The sequence below is a fragment of the Gymnogyps californianus genome, chromosome 7, assembly GCF_018139145.2.
Source record: "Gymnogyps californianus isolate 813 chromosome 7, ASM1813914v2, whole genome shotgun sequence".
Taxonomy (NCBI): Eukaryota; Metazoa; Chordata; class Aves; order Accipitriformes; family Cathartidae; genus Gymnogyps; species Gymnogyps californianus.
The window spans coordinates 28,581,992-28,595,488 of record NC_059477.1 but is presented as its reverse complement, the minus strand read 5'-3'; the positions used below and the strand labels follow the sequence as shown (position 1 = coordinate 28,595,488).

At 37.8% G+C, this 13,497-nt stretch overlaps 1 long non-coding RNA gene across 2 annotated transcripts in view; it reads right to left on the bottom strand.

Annotated features, from left to right (window-relative positions):
* Positions 1–7,240: 7,240 nt before the first annotated feature.
* The window catches only part of LOC127018281 (uncharacterized), a 130,550-nt gene continuing 124,293 nt past the window's right edge, over positions 7,241–13,497 (bottom strand). For both annotated transcript variants that reach the window (XR_007766734.1, XR_007766736.1), the window contains 2 exons: positions 9,817–9,903; positions 7,241–7,370 (listed from right to left, as the gene is read on the bottom strand). This is a non-coding gene — a long non-coding RNA (uncharacterized LOC127018281). The remainder of the gene's footprint in view (positions 7,371–9,816; positions 9,904–13,497) is intronic.

Sequence of the window (13,497 nt, the reverse complement as noted above, 5' to 3'; positions counted from 1 at the left end):
TTTTAGGGACATATCCCTGGTGTCCTCAGTGGATTTTTTGTCTACCTAAAGATGAGAAAACAATAGTCTTTTCTGCCACCCACCAAACTGTCACCCTTTCCTTAAAGACAACTGTTTCATTATTACTAAGTTGAGCTTGAATGGTAAAATGGTGTCCAAAGGTTCTTAAAAAAAAGAAAATACAAAAAGACTTTGCTAAAAGGTTATGTATCTAGTGTACAGTGTATATTGTCTTAGCATAAGTAAAACTATACTTCTTTTAATCAAAACATGACAAAGGGAGCACATCCAAATTGATATATGGAAAATGTAATCCTACAAGCTGTCAGAATCACAAATAGAGAAGATGAATTTTAAAGACAGGAAAGCAAACATACTCAATGTGAGAAAGGTTACTGCTGAAAGGACTAATCTGACTTTTTAGAAGAGCATGGAAAAGATATTACATGCTGACCTTAGAGCATGTCACCAGTTGTTTTTTTAGAAAAAATGTACCAAGTTCTAACACTCTTTATGCTTTCCAGCAACAAAACTCATCTCAAAACATCTAGCCTGTCATCTCTGCAACTTTGCCCTTTACATACAGGGCTTCTAGGTGAATATGCTTATTGCTACAGATTTCCTTGCTGCTTTTGGCTAAGAAGTCAACAACAAATTCATGTTACCTTAGCATTTCTTTTTTATTGTGAGGGCAGTGAGACCCATTTTATTTTACACAACAGGACTCCACCTTGTTTCACATTAAGCAAGCAAATTTTGCACCTGCAAATTCAGATGCACTGTAGATTTGCTTTATGATTAGTACCTGGTCTGAACACACATAAATAAAATAGATCTGCTTTATCAGTAACAGGTGCAACCAAAAGTTACTCTTAAGTTTTGGTATATCTGGAATTACAGCTAATCTTCAAATAGCAAGTCTACTAAAGAAAAGAAAGAGTACTACAATAAATAGCATTCCAGACAGCTTGTGTTCCAGCTGTGTTGTCTTTATTTACCAGGCCCCATACCTAGTTTTCAGCTTGTATAACATCCTGAGAAACCCACAGACAGAATAAAGGAAAGCATGTGTGTTTATCTTTGCAGCTAGTCTGTAAAACACAGGTATAATTTTACAGATACAAATCATTTCTGCCCAGAGAGAGTTGTTAAATTGCAGTCTTTTGATTCTAGAAAGAAGAGACTGGGTGACTTGAAAGTTAGTTCTAGTTTGCCTAAACACTGTATCTAATGTTAATTGAAAGAGTAGATATTATTTGACAACACTGCAGGAAATCTGGCTAGATTCCAGGCAAAGGGGGAGAAGATGATAGAGCTGTTTATTTTGCATGAGCTACTCTGAATAAAATATCTAGCTTAATCCTTACGACTTTTTCACTCAGACTGAATGATAATCCAAAGTTTATGTGAACTATCCAAACCACTTGAACTTGCAAGATGGCCTGAAGACCATGAGGGAAAAGCCATTTTGCTATTTCAGTGTTAGCATCTGTACTTTCCTTTAATGGAAAGTAGTTGATAGACATTTTGGATTTCCGTAGAAGTGAGAGACAGCAACTAATTGAGAAATTACATTCTATTTTTCATTAAACTCATGAACATCCACAGCCCACATCTGCAACAAAGCCCCCACCTACACAATGAAAGAGAAGACTTTTACAGATAAAATGAGCTCAGAATAGCAAAGTCCTGGATCAAGGAAGTGACTTTGAGATCAGTTTTTCATGGGGGGTGGGGGGGGGTGGGGGGGTGGAATCCTGTCTTTAGTTCTTTTCTTTTGCATTTCAGTTCAGGATGTTCTCCAGTTACAGCGACAGATACTCAACATCAGGGAGTGATTGGTCTTACATGTCTTCTATTGGCTGAGTACCCTCAAGTTCCCCTACCCCACAAAAAATAAATCCCCCTGTTTCTCCGAAGAGGTCACTGAACTATCCAAGAATAAAACTCCCAGCCCATCCTTTCACCACACCAATCATCTAGAGTCACAGGTGAGAGCTCTGGTCAGCAGGAGATAATGGGGGAAGAAATCTATGCCCTCTCTTAAACAGAATAAATGAGAGGAACAGCTTTAGTTCAATAGCTGGACTGTTGCTTCAGTAATGATTTTCCCTGGTGATTAATTGGCTGCTGTTGCTGGTAAGGGACCCATAGATACATATTACCTCAAACTGTTATAACTTTGTCATCAAAAGAAAACCTTCACACATGCCAGATCCCCCAAAGAGTGTGGTATTAACTAATTAACGCAGTCCCTACACTTACAAAAACAACAACAAAAAAAAAAAAGGAGGAAAAAAGAAAGAGATGACCTTGAAATTCTTCAGCTAGGACCAGAGGATGTGTCAAAGACTGCAGCAGGTCCAAATGAGCATGCAGGGAATCTGACACCCTGCCAGCAATGCAGAGTGGAAACACCCCAAGGGAAAGACTTAGAAACCACTAAATTAACATGACTGGAAGCTACATTCCTTAAAAGTAGCACTTTTCTGTGCCTTTTCATGTTGGAAATTATTGTTCCAGGCAAGATCTGCAGAGAAGGATGATGAAGCAACATCAACTCACTAAGACTACATGGTAAAAGAATCTCTTTTTATTTTTAAATTTTTATACAATGCTGAGAAAACCCTGCAAGTAGCTGATACCTATCACTCTTCTTAGCTACTTCAACAGCCCTCAGTAATCTACTATCTAGGCTCCTTTAATGCTTTAGCAAATTTATCCTTGTAATATCCTTGCAGGTTAAAGAAGTGTTATTAGCCCTCTTGATACAAAGAAAGCAGATGTAAAAACAGCTAGTTCAATATCAAATAAGGAGACTGTGTTGAAGTCAGGAATGAAACCTAAATTTCCCTAGCCAAAGCCCAGCATCTTAACCCCTGACTAGCTGGCAAATTCAAAAGCATTTTCTTGTCTTTATCAGAGATCCCACATCAAAACCAGCCCCAGATCACAGTGTATTTCATAGTCACCAGAGATGGACTATTTTGGAATACACTGAAAATCATTACATTTAGAAAGAAAATAGTAACAAGCAAGGGAAAAAGCACAAAACAGAACACCAACTGTTGCAATTTTTTTCAGTTAAAAAAAATACTAAAAAAACCCTCTTGCCACACTAATATTTCTGAGATAATCAGGATAAGACTTTAGGTATTTTGTTCGGCAAGTATCCTTGGACAGAACCAGCCAGACACATTTTGAAAAAAAATATGGCTTTGTATGCAGGTACTGCAATGACTGAAAAAAGATGATCCTCAGAGGAAAAAAAAATGCAAAAAGATTTATTTTTTTTTTTCAGTACAAAACCAACAAAATAATTAAGGTGACATGCATTTAGGAGAATAATTCTGGTAAATCTTAAAATTCACATGGTCTCAAAACTAATTCAATAAATTCATGGGAGAAAAAAATATCAAGTTCTACTAGATAATGCTCACTGAAAAAGTCTGGAAGACTAGTTGGGAGACAATGTAAGTGTATTAGAAAACAATCATTATGTGCTTGCCTTATTCATATGCCATGATGATGTCAAGGCATCTTCTACTGGCTGTTTTTGAAGAACTTGAATTACAGACACCTTAGGTGTGACCAGGTACAAAATTCTTAGTACAAACCATTTAGCAGGCTCATAGCATTTCTTACTTCTGCTTTGAAAAAGATTGAATGAATTTCAGGGCCACACAACCACATGTTAAGTATGACTAGTTTTGGCAGAGCTGAGACTGAGTTATTGAAGAGCTCATTAGAAGGACACACACCGAACTGTAAAGGTTATAAAAAGACACATCCAAACTTGCTAACAGTTGCTTTCATGAGAAATTTCTAGTGAAAAGGTCACTAAAGAGCCTGACTTCTCCCCTGCTCCAAATTACCATGCAAGTGTGCAGTACCATGCCTGAATTACAGGAAGTATTAACAATGAGAGAATTAGAACAGCTAGAGAAAGTTCATAAAAATCACAGAAGCAGCAAGGTTAATGTTTTATTTGTGGCCTTCAAGACAAGGTCAGACAAGGAATATGGGAAGAATAACACTATGTATGTATTACCACACATTATGTTATACATATACACACACATATATATGCATGCATGAATACTTTATTCTTATCTATAACATGCCTCCTTATATATTGGGAAAAAAGTCAATAACCCATTGAGTTACAAAAACATGGATAGCCCAGTACCTCAATCCTTCTGATATGCAACAATTCATGCTGATGTAAAACAGGAGGAACATAGTGCTGGATGAAGCCTTAAGTTAACTCTTTGTTTTACATAAATGACTACAGCTCATCCACTTCCTGCGAGCTAGGCATCTAGAAGATCTAGTCCTTTGAAGCCCAAGTATCTCACTCCCTTTAGTTTACCTCCTTGTAAAAAGAAAAAACGCATTTGACCTTTTCTTCTTTTAACAGTTTATCTCAGATCTCTAATAGAGAAAAAGCAGAAAAAAAGCTAAGTTGTCTTTAGCCTGTGACATAAAAGAACAGTCCAGTTCTTCACTGTGAGGATGAGTCTCTAATGGTCTGTGGCCATGGAAAATCAGGTTAATGAAAGCTTTTTTAAAGTAACTTCCATCCCATGTTCAGACTGGGAGAACAGGGTGGGGATTTTGTTCAGCATTTACAGAGGGTAAACAGGTATTTGAAATCATTCCAGCAGGTTATAGATTAACATAAAATACAAATTCCCTTTCTTTCAATAAATATTGTGAAGGGAGCAAAACACCTTTGCATTTGGGGACCACATCATGTGATGTGGAAACACGTATCACAAGGTTAGGAATAAAGGAAGAACCAGAAAAAACACCGAACATTAGAGCCTTGCTTTTCCTTGTCGCCTTGGCTGCGCTAAACAAAATTAAGCAACCTCAGGTCAAGTGAAATGAAATCATGGGTCTTGCCTTGTCCACAAGTTCCCCATCCAGTAATAGATAATGACTCGTCTTCACCATCCTCAAATTAATTTCTCCACTTTACAGTATAAATACAGCAAAGTCACAGGTGGAAACAGACAGCATGAAAGATAGGAGGAAACAGACAGCATGATAGATTCATTCATTTACATTGACCATGGGAGTCTCTGGCTGATTCAGATGGCAAAGCAGAGAACTGAAGACCTATTTTTCATTGCTACCAGATGCATTGAAACCAAACCAAAGACATATTGCAGCTGAGTTATAAAGCAGGGTTAGATGCATCACTGATATGACCACAGGGAACTGAACAGCGTTATCTTCTGATGCAACTGCATTAACCAAGGCTACCAAGAAAATTCAAGCCCTTTTGGTTTCCCTTCCTGGTAAGAATGTGTTGTTTTGGTGGCTGGTGAGCAGAACTAAGTAATACAAATACTTGTTGCTGTATTGCCTTCTTGTAGCCAGCATATAAAAGGAGCAGATCTCAGCCCAGACAGTGGTAAGTTAAAGGCTCTTTACTAAAAGTTGTAGACCAGAATGGAAGACCTACTCCCCAGAAAGGTTTCAGAGGAGACAGGAGGATCTGTATCCTCTATTTATTTACTGTATTACTTTAAGAACTTAACAGTACTCTGTATTGGCCGTCCTGCTCTCCACCTGGTCCCAGGACTCCTGATCCTCCAGGCATTCCCAGTAACTTGACTCAGTCTCAGCACTCTAGGCTAGGAGGTCACCTGCTGGCTCTAGAAGCTGTTTCTAACATTTCCCATGTACTTCCCTCTCAGGAACAACATTCACTCAACAGCATGGGATGCTGGACTTATGCACAGCTTTCTCTATCCAGGCCAGCAGATAGGAAGCTTAAAATTGCACAGGTATGGCCAAACAGCCCACAGAGGGCATTCAATGGTCCAGCAGCCTGAATCCAAACCTCAGCTCCTTTCCTAAACACATTTAATCAGGCCTTTCTGCAGTGTTAGTCATTCTCCTGCCAGCCATCATCCTCTGTCATTCCACTAGCCCTCATTTCAAATAAGTCAATGACTTTATGCATAGCTTTTCACACTTTCAAGTCCATCTTTAAAATCACTGAGGGTTCAGTTCATGCCATGTACCTGTATTTGCTATATTTGTGCATTGCCCTTTCAGCATTACTTTCCTGTGCACAGATTTCCAGCCCTTTCAGAGTACATTCTGCTTTTGATTGTATTACCTCACCGCTTATCAGTCACAATCTGACTCTCCCTTTTGATTCAATTGCACAACAACTGTAATGAGTTGATAAACAGCTGCTTATGTTTTGTGGGCCATCTTAGCTTTACATTAATCTGTATGCTTGTTCAAAAAAAAATTCTTAGAAAAGAGTCCCATTATTTTTGCATTGTGCTTATCTGGTTTCCTTGTGGTCTGGGATTGTAACTCTGGCTGTCCTCACTGTAGATCTAGGGCACAGGTGTTTCTGTTGCCTTCCAGGTTCTTCAGTTGGATATCTAATAGATCACAACACATTTGCAAAGTTCCGGCATGAAATAGAGAACAATTTTCCCAGCTTTGTGATCACCAATTAGTCAAGCTTCACCCACCTAGCCATGTCTCATCCTCACAGTGAAGAACTGGACCATTCTTTTATATCACAGTCTAAAGACAATTTACCTTTTCCATTTTTTCCTCTATTACTGTTGTTTTGAGAGCATCAGCCAAAACATTCTCGTTCATCACAGCAGTAGTGCAACAACATCACAAAAAATATTGGCCCTTTCACTCAAAATACCAATGTTCAGTCTAAACGTTTCACTGAGCTGCTGTTTCTCTGCAGCTTTTTAAGGGTCACTTTAGGCTGCATATGCAATAAAAAAGATCTAATGTTAAGTCAATGCAACTGAACAAAGATTATAATTTTTTCTTAGTGGGTGCATGCTTCAACTTGAAAATAATCTTGGATTTTAATGTTGAAAGACAACACAATTATCAGGAGCAAATACTGCAGCTAAGTCTGAACAAACACCTTTTCCCGATTAATATTGCTTCTTTTTCCTTTTCCAAACACTTCTGTTTTCCTATCATTAATTTTGTATCCAAAATTAACTGATAGATTTAACATTACTGTTTTTAACATTTACTGCCAGTTATCTTAATGTTCCATCCCACAGACTGGATAATCTATTATTGGCCAGGTAAAAAAAGAGTCTGTTTTGGAGGAATACCCTATTTGATAGGTAGGTGATACTTCCTACATTAACAACCCATGATTAGAGCCTGCTGAAATTACTGATGAGAGAAAAACTGAAGTCTAGGAAGATTTTTCAAAACCGTTTTATTAAACAACCAAAGTTGTAAGTGGAAACTTCTAACAATAATCAGACATTTAGGAAGTTCTGCTTCTGCATTCAGCTTTGATGGCCACTTCCTGCAAACAATTGTTCCAGAAAGACATCTTGTATGAACACCTGTGGAAAGGACATGGAAGACAAGTAAGGTCTCCCTTCTGCAAATATATCTTATAGTGAGATCTTCCTCATCTGTACAGGAAGAGGAAGAGAGTTGCAGCACCCTCTTTACTAGAGTACTAGAAACAGAGATTCTCTCCAGGTGATAGAAGTTCCTAAAAAACACCAACCCAATGAACAAGGTGTATCACTTCAGAAAACATTTTTACAGCATTTGCCATGTTGTATTATTTGAATAAATAAAGGATAACAACAAGACAAACTCTACAGATAGTTGTCGTAACTTTCATCCGTCCTGCTGGAATAGCTAGAAATATTAAGCAAGATTCTGCTATGGATATAAGACCATACCAGCTGCTCTTTTCATGTACCTTGTCTAAAGTAACATTTGTATTACCTAAAGCACAAAGACTTAAGGAATGGAACATACTAATCCTACATGTAGTTACAGTGGTTGGCTGTAATTACAAAACATGAAGTCTGGAGTATTCAAAACACGTATGCAGACAGCCATCAGTCCTCAGCAAGGCTCTTCCCTAAGGTCATTAGGCACATAGGCATTTCCAACTCCAAAATCATGTTCAGCATCACGTGTGTTAATATGTTTCCTAAGATCACGCATTCTTCTTGTGTAACCAAGGTACTCAAAAATAAGGACTTTTTAGATGTTAAAACAGCAACCTTCTAAAAGTAGTTCATATCAAAATCTGCACCAAGCACAAGAAAAAAGCCACTAATTACTTACTTCCAGTTGGTTGAATTAATTACTATTCCAAAAATGCATATGCTTAGGGAAAAAAAAAAACTGTCAGCTTTTTGACAGTTTGATCTAATACCCTAATACAATATGCACCAGTGCCACATGATGAATGGAAAACTAAACCAAAATGGAAAATACATGAGAGAAAGAGAGAGGTTGAAAAGATAAATTATTTTCTTATTTGGACATCTCCTGTTAAAAAATGATACCAAAATGCTGCTTCCTAAAGTTAGTTGAATTCTGTGTATACAGGCAGAGATGAAGCATTACATAAAGTATCCAGCAAGTTTTTCTCTGTACAAAGCCTGAAGTATCTTTTTCTCTTGCAATAAGTGCATGTTGACAACATCGTCCAATACAAGAAAAGAAAAAAAAAGACTCCTAAGAGTATTTTAAATGTTTAAGTATCACCCTGGACAGAGTAGATTCTCTTTCCAAGTTTCCAGAACATGGATTTTAAATAAAGCTGGTAAGTAAAAACTGAAAAGCATGGAAACAACTACATAAATACCTTCTTTAGAGACATATCCAAGCTTTGAGACTGAAGAAATAAGAGAAAACAAAGGAATAACCTTTTCTCTGATTCTGAGCAAGTGGAAGTGTGACTATTCCAGTCCTAGAAGTCAGCTGCAGTCTGGTAACTTACCATTGAAGAATTCCCCTCCGAAGAAGGGGATGAAAGGTTGTGATAAAAGGCTAAGATGTATATATTGTATAAAGGAGACAGACATCTCTCTCCTCATCAGAAACCAGGCTTGTCTTTCCACGCAGACCTGTGTGTTTGCTATGTTTGAGCTTTGTTCCTTGGTGTTTATTTCCAGGCACTATTTAGCAGTTGCTTTTTCCATCGTGTTCAGATATCCCTCCTCCTCCCTGATAGCTAGGTATAAGTTTTCCTCAGCACGCTTTCGTGATCTTTCATGGTTTGTGTTCTGCCTCTCATATCTCTTTTACTTTTGTCTTAGTTTGGCATGTCACACGACAGATACTGAACCAAGTAATAGGAGCACAGCTGCACTTCGGTACTCATCAATAGCTGGGCCTTTTTCCACACACCAATGCTCATTGCTATCACGCTATTGCCCTGAACCCTGGAGATCTCCCATGTTCTTCCCATCTTACTTCTAGTGGCTCTTGAACTCTTGACCTAGCAGCATTTTAGAAGATCTGGAGAGGACAGAATATGTTTTAGGGTTGAAAGAAACAACACCATGCCCCACATCTGATATTTCCTACCTACATATTTCAAGCTGACAAGACAACATGAACAAGACTAATCTCACATAACTGTAGATGTCTACCTCTGAGCTAGTTTTCCAGGTTGTTTTTGCAATAAGTAGAAAGAATCTAAGATACAGTTCACTGAATGTCTCTCTTAGACATCAGACAGATCTTTTGGATGTCTGCCTTAAAGCAAGATAAATTGCATCCTACAAGCACCCATCTTTCTGCATCTACCAGAAAGGGAGCCTACAGAACAAGCTTAGAAGCCAGTATGTAAATGTCTACATTTATGTAGGGATTTCCCTATCTCCTATGCTTGTGGAGAACACCTTTATGTTAAGAACACCCCAGAATATATAATTAGGTGTAACAATATTAACCTCAGTGATCTGTAGCTTGAGCTAATCCCTATCCTAAGATGGGGAGAAAGACTCCTATGACTGCCTTACAGGCCTCTCTCACCTTATTCTGAAGCATATGTCACTGATCAATGCTGAAGACAAGATATTGGCCAGCGTGGAACTTGGGTCTGATCCAGACTGCTGATTCCTGCATCAAATCCAAACAAACGTAACGAAAAAAGAATGAACAATTTGCTCTAGGATACTTTCCAAGGAGAAAAAGATAGATAAATAAGTCTCAGAAAGGCTGATTCAGTCTCATTGAATCTCATTTGGAATTTATCACTTATTCGAACATTACCACTATGCAAATTTCTACAAGAGCTGAAAGTGTGTTTGATTCATTAGCACATAGTTTTGCATTCACCTTCCGTGGGCAGGGTTGGGCTGAGTACGCAGAAATCAAATGCTTGCAGACTGCCAATTAGAAGGATTTATTGCATGCCTTTCAGGAAGAATCTAGACATAGCTATTCCCAGGGAAATACTCAGAAAGTGTGTATTCCTCTTAAACATAGATGCCAACGGGTGGTAACAGGCTGCTGAGGCTATCTATTTGTTAGTACACAATAGCTGATTAAAAAGCTTTTTATTGATTTCTTCGGTGAAAATCTTTGATTACTTTCATTGCTACCAGTATTACGTGCTAACAGCAAGATAACAGGGTGTGGGTAAAAAAATATTTTCCTTTTGAGCTAAGGCAGTACCTAGTTTCAGTTAGGTTTACTTGGAAATCAGTTCCATCTCATGAGGAAGCTTTAATTTTTGACACTTATTTTCAACAGATTTTGAGCAAGCTGAAAATATTTTTTTTTTTTAAACAGAACAAAGATAGAAAAAGAAACCTCCACAAGCGCCAAGAGCTCAGCTGTGTGCTTACTTGCAACTGTATACAGAATCACATCCCTGCTCAAAGCAGATGAGTGGACAAACAATTCCCACAGCGTATGCACTCACTCTTACTTTTTATAAGTTCCATCCTGTGCTTCAGAAATCTTAACAAAAATTTCATAGAATTCAGCATGCCATAACAAAACATATTCAAGCCAACAAAACAACAGTTTACAGTCTATTTCTTTGCTTTTCTTGGGTGAGCTTTCGGTATTTTTTTGTGAACTTGATTTGTTGTACCAGGGATTCAACGCTTCAGCCAAATATAGTTTTTATCAGATGGGAGCAGCCAAAAAAAGGGAAAGATGGACAAAGGTGAGATGAAACCTAAGATATGAAGCCAGATAAAGAAATGGGCACACAGACAGAAAAATACAAGACCATTGGGAGAAGCAAATAAAACAAAATAAAACAAATGGGTGCTAAAGGAAGCAGTTGAAGAACACAGACCACTTCAGAGAGGGCTGTTCATCATGACATTTTTTTGGATGGACTGAACATTGGCTAAGCTATAACAACAATTATCCTGCCCTTGTTTCGGGTGGTGCTGAAATCTGAAGACACATTTCTCCTTTCTTCTGGATATACAGTAACAATCAGAAATTACAACTCTTTAAAATGCATTAGAAAAAAAAACAAACCTTGGTATCTATTGTTATCATTTTCAGCACATCTCTAGCAGATTTGAAAACGTCACAGCATTTCATAAAAGGCCTCATTATTTCAGTCCTAGAAATGGTGGTAACATCAACTTACAATATTGTTTCTGAAATTTAATAACACTATGCACAGAAGCTGCAAACTAAGGGAGTTTACAATGGAAATACAATAGATAGAAATCTTAATTAAAAACTTGCCCCATCATAAGCCACTGAACATCAGAAAATGTTTAAAAATGTGAACAATTGTCATAAAACCCACATCCACATGAATTATATACCCAGTCCCCCAAATTTTTCTGTGCCTGCAGTTTTCTCTATTTTTTTTATTACTATTTTCTCATACTGCCTATAATTGTCTACTGAAAAACAATCTGGAAATAAAAGCAATATGATTCACATTGACCCATAAGAGCTAAACCTCCTAAAATCATAGAATCATTTAGGTTGGAAAGGACCTTTAAGATCATCATGACTTGAAGTGAAAATTATAAACGAGAAACAATGATAAACCAGAAATATAACTCATCACTTTATTCACAGGGAAGCTGTTTTTTCATAAACTTTTGTGTTTTACATCCACTCATCTGTTATTCTCAAGTTGTTCTGCACACTGCAATCTCCTCCTCACACCTCTGTCACTAAACAGCCCTTGACAATACCTCAGATTCCAGTAACATCTCTGAAGCCCACGCCCTCAGTATCTTCAGCTCTCCCCTACATACTTAGCTAAGAAATAAACCCAGTTTGCTTTGGTTTGTCTTGAGATTTTGGATTTTAACTGGTGCATTGGCCATTCCCACTAAGCAAACTAAGCAAGAATCACTAAGAGTTGACTCTTCTGTACCCTTCTCTCTGTAGGTATCCCTTGTCTTCCTAGCACCTGATTTTTACCAAACTTGTAGGAAGTTACTGTCTTTTAGACCTCTGCTGTATTTTATTAAAATTGGCTAACAAATTTGAAAGTTATTAAAGGGGCCGGGGAACTGTCAGCCATACAGTTTGGTCATAAAAGGCTTCTTTCCCTAAGACAGGCTTCCCCATTCCCATCACACTTCAGAAATACATAAACTGACTTCAATTAATCCATCACATTTAGCTTGTGGATTTTCCAAAGAGAGAAGGATGCTACATTAACAGCGTTAAGTCCCAACTCTCTCTCAGCTTGAATTAGTAAACTCTAGCGCAGTAATAGCTATGATGGTCTTTTTGAACAGGGAAAGATCTTCCCTTACACAGAGGAGTAACAGAGAATGATACAGCACTCAAGCAGTTGTAGTCCTTCATGACAACATTATGGAGATTGAGGAAGAAGTCAGAGTTTCTACAGGATGTTTGCACATGAAAGCGAAATATCAAGTTAAACTGGAAAGAATGGAAACCCTGTCTACCACCAAATACAGCCAGCACAGGTGGCCCATCCTATATATTACCGACCTGCACATTTATCTGTGGTTCCCAACATCACCTACAATCCTCCTTTCCAGGCTATTGCTAGTTGATGGGGATGCTGTTCCTTCTAGTTTACTCCCATGTGGCTGGGAATGGAGCCCAGGATGATTTTTGCCATGTCTTTAATTTGCAGTACACCCTCAGATAAATTATTGAGTTAATTTCTAGAGTTAAGATCTTATGGACAAGCAGTCCCCTCCATTCTTGTCATGACAGTATGACTAATAAAAGGAGGACGCTCAGGACAGAGCTAATGAGTCAAGAGAAGGTAAAGTGTTAACCTGAAAGAAAATAAAAATGTGAGGAAACCTGCACTTTAAAATGAAACATAACTGATCTCAACAAGAATGTCTGAAGATGTTAGAGAGAAAAGGCATTAACAATCTAGGAGATGGAGACAGTCCCTTTTTTCTCCCTCTCAGGTTTTTTTTTCTTTCAACTTTTTCAGTTTATCTACTATATTAAAATCTCTTACTCCCAGGCTGTTGTTCAGAGCTCTCATTAATCGAGATGTAGGAACATAACAATGAAGAGAGCAAATAGACTTTGATTCATAGATGTTTAAAGCTGCAAGAGATTGTTCAGACTGTTTATTTTGATGTCTCATATAACAGAAGCACTCATCTGGATTTCATGCAGTAATTCCAGCAGTGGAGGAAAAAAAATCTTATGCATAAATAAAGTGTTCAGAGATTCCTTATTTGTGTGTCCCCCCCCAGATACACAAACTCAGAAATTAGT